Below are 4,200 nucleotides of genomic sequence, written 5' to 3'. Positions count from 1 at the left end.
TTCTTTATAGACTTCAGATTTATTATGAACTTCTCTATTATATGTTTTATTTAAATTTATGATCATATAATTCTTTAAGTATTATTTATTGTCATTCATTGTGTTATTTGATTATATAAAATCTTTAGCACATATAAAGACATTTCTTTTGTCTAATTTATATCAGGATTTTAGTCACTGAGATTTGATTTTAGTATGCCATGTAATTTTATCATATGCCAAATATATGTTTTAAGACAGTTGGCGTCTCTGAGAAGATGCTATCTCAGAGAATTTTTTTTTCCATTAGGTAAATGCAATATAAGCAGATAGATTATCTTGATTCATTTGAAAGTGTTGTAGTTTAAATTTACTCTTATATGAAAGCATCTAAGAGTCTTCAGAGTCAGGAGTGCTTGTTATGATTCCTTTACCTTTGTAGTTCTGATTTGTAATCTATATTCTATGATACAAGATTTATCTTTGGTATTTTTGGCCTTTCAACAACCAGTCTCTATTTAGTTTCTAGCAGTCTTCCCTCACTCATATGAAGCTTAAAAGTGAGCAAATATTTTGAGGGGTAAATCACAGCAGCATGGTTCACTTTGTTTCTTCTGTATTTCAGAAGATGTCTTTCTTTCAATTTTCAGTTAGTCTTGGCCAAATTTACTTCAACTGCTTTGTTCCTCAGCTTTCCCCTTCCCTTCCAGAACTACGATTTTGTGGGGTTTTTTTTCTACTTTTAAAGGTAAGAAAGTCCTAGTTTCTGTAAGAAACAAACAGATCATTTTCAGTGGTTTACAATCCAGTAACATTTTTTTAATTTTAAAATTTGTTTTAATTAGTTATACATGACAGTAGAATGCATTTATGCACTTTAACATGTCATATATAGATGGGATATAATATCTCATTTTTCTTAGTGTACATGTTGCAAAATCATATTGGTCATGTAGTCACATATATACATAAAGTAATAATGTCCTAGAAATATTTTAATAGATATTTTCCTGGTTAATGAAAAGTTATTTTCCAATGATCATTTGGAGTCAGCCTTTTCAGTTTTATGTCCCTGGCCTCATAGAGCATAAGAATCCTTTACTTTTCTGAAGTTTTCTTTCATAGAAGTTGGCCTTGATTTGACACACATTACTTTCACTTATGTCATATAGAACTATAGCTAACTTTAGATACAAGATTTGAAATTGCTGCTTCTGAATTATAAACTGTCTCACAGAGACTCTTCCACATTAGGAAAGGGGAAACGGATTCTTTTTTTATTTTCCATTAAAAATTATTTAATTAGTGGGCAAGGTGACACACGCCTGTAATCCCAGTAGCTTGGAGGCTGAGATAGGAGGATTGCAAGTTAAAAGCTAGCCTCAGAAATTTATCAAGTTATTAAGCAACTCAGTGAGACCCTGTATCTAAATAAAATACAAAATAGGGCTGGGGATGTGGCTCAGTGGTTGAGTGCCCTTGAGTTTAATCCCCAGTACCACCTCCCCTGCCAAAATTATTTAATTATCTGCCTCTGTAGCACTAAAAAAAAATCAATCTGACTTGAACTAAGCAGTGACAAAACAATGAATCTGCTAATATATTTATAGATCATTTAAGCATAAAAATATATGAAAAGATAAAAATCCTATATTGGATGAATGGAGTTTATGCGGTAGGATTGGTGTTGGGCAATCTTACTATGTAAATGGATTTCTACAAAATCCAATGAAATGAGTAAAAATGAAAAATACTGTAAACATATTATGTAATATTATATTAATAAAACTTAATAGGCACACAGAGGATTTATAAATATGTTTAGAATTTTCCTTACTATTCTGTCTGCCCACATTTAAAAGTTAAATGATAATTTAATGCAAAAGCATGATTTTATTTCATTTAAAAAATTGACTAAAAGTTGTACAAAATTTAAAATTAAACTGTTTTTGACACATGTTCAAGACTTCATTCAAATGTCATTTCCTCTCCAGTAATTCCATTCTGAAACTTACAAAGCAACTTATGTGAACATATCTGACACCCGATGTTTCTGTCATTTCCTTTCATAAAAGGTACATAATTTAACAGCTGTGTCTCTGTTTGGTCATTCTTTTAGATATTGAATTAAAATACTGAATGCTTTATTAAAAATTTTAAAACTTAATTAGCATGACAATGTTACAGAACAAGGGCCTGCTGTGGATCCAAGGTGGCTGCAGAGGTCCTCTCACTGGGTCTTGGAATCTCACCAGAAAGATTTCAGACATGTTGTTTAGAGTAGAAGGCATGAATTCATCAGAAAGAATAGAAAAAGGGAACACTCTCAAAGAATGTAGTGTGTCCTCTCAAAGAGGAAAGGGATGGTGCATTCCTCCTTTCCTCATTTTATTTGGGGTCCCAGAGAAGTTTCCAGAATCCCTCTTGTCCTCCAGTTTTATTTGGGGTCCAAGGGAAATTTCCAGAGAGCTCCACCCAAGGCCTAATCTTGACTTTTGACTCTCAACAGGATTACATCAAACTTTCAAGTCCCTGCTGAACATAGTAAACAGGGCAACTCTAGGATGCTTTGGCCCACACTGACTGGTTGTAATTGAAACCTATTCTTACAGATTTTATGGTTAGGGAGAATTATACTTTCCACTTGATTTCTGAAACCTGTATGCTTAAGATCACAAAAGTCCTCCAACCTCCAGGGTAAGTTGCTTCTGCTTATTGGCATTCCACACCTGCACTTCTCCTGCAGATAACAGGTGGTTTGCTAAGGAACGTGGCATATTATATTGATTTAAGCCAGGTGGGACTGCAGGTAAATTACTTTTGAAAGAATGTTTGTAGAGGTCAGAACAGTGGGCTTAGTTTATAGAAGTATCTTCTTAGCCTCACATTTCGTTCCTACCACTAGTATTTGTCTGTTATCAGTGATATGTCCTTGTACACTTTATTATTGAGAAGGCATTGTATACCAGTACAAGTCATTTTGCCCTTTAACAAATAAAAAGGGTATGGCATTACTTTTGTGATTTATAAACTGCATTTGACATTACTATCTTATTCTTAAAAAAAAGGACTTCCCTTGCTTTATAGACAGAATATTTATAGTTATCCAGTGATTTTGAGATTATACTTGAGAAATCTATTTTGGAAAATATTCTGTGTCGCTAGCAGATTTCCTCTCAATATTTAAGTATTTTGATGATTCTCAGTGAAAAATATTTGTTGTAAAGACCTCAGAATAGATAGCAACTACAAGTAATAAAATAAGCTATGGTGATCAAAGAACTGTTATTGGTAAAAGAGAACCCAAACACTCAAAATTTAACAGTAATCCAATAATCAATATGAAGAACATCTAGCAATGGTGATTATTTGGAGGCTTTATCATAAACTTTCTATTTTATCCAATACTTATATTGAAATATAAAAAAGTTCAAAGGAGGATCAAAAGTAACTCATTACTTTAACAATATTTATGGAAGGATAAATATTTCTTACCTCCCTGTAGTGTCTTATGAAAAATTAAATGTAAATATGTATAGTTTTATGAAAAAAATTATTAGTATATTATTGGTTTAAAAGAAAACACCAACAGGAATATCAATAACAGCAAATAGCATGTTTTCATGAAGAAAAAATAGTTTGGGAGCAACTATAGACTTCAGGGGAAAAGAATCAGAGTGGAATCACAGATGTAGATGTCACAGATGAAATCAAATCCTATATTTGATTCAAAGTAAACCATCATTCTAAATATATATTTTCATATTCTTAGACACTGATATTTACATAATTCTAAAGATTTATTTTTCTTTTATTTTGGCTTCAGAGACAGGATTATACCTATACTGATTTGTGATCTTCCAAAATTATTTTTTAATTTATATCCTTTTGTTTAGGACATGTTGGTTTTTGGAAATAAATAGAAGAAAAATGCATGAACTCATTAAAAATAGTATTGTGATTTTGATCAATATTATTACAAAGAAAAAATAATTTTTCACTTTTAAACATTTTGATTTATCTGAGAATTAATTTTAAAATTCTGTTTATTATCAATGGCTTCTCTGGATTTTGTTATTTTCTGCCCAACACCATTTGTTAAAGAGTCTACCTTTTCTCCAGGATTTGTTTTTGCCAATTTTGTCTAGTATGATATATATATATATCTATATATATATCTATATATCTATATCTATATCTATATATATATATATATATATA

The sequence above is a fragment of the Marmota marmota genome, unplaced genomic scaffold (genome assembly GCF_001458135.2).
Source record: "Marmota marmota marmota unplaced genomic scaffold, marMar, whole genome shotgun sequence".
Classification (NCBI taxonomy): Eukaryota; Metazoa; Chordata; class Mammalia; order Rodentia; family Sciuridae; genus Marmota; species Marmota marmota.
The sequence above is the reverse complement of the archived record's forward strand: the minus strand, read 5'-3'. Positions refer to the sequence as shown.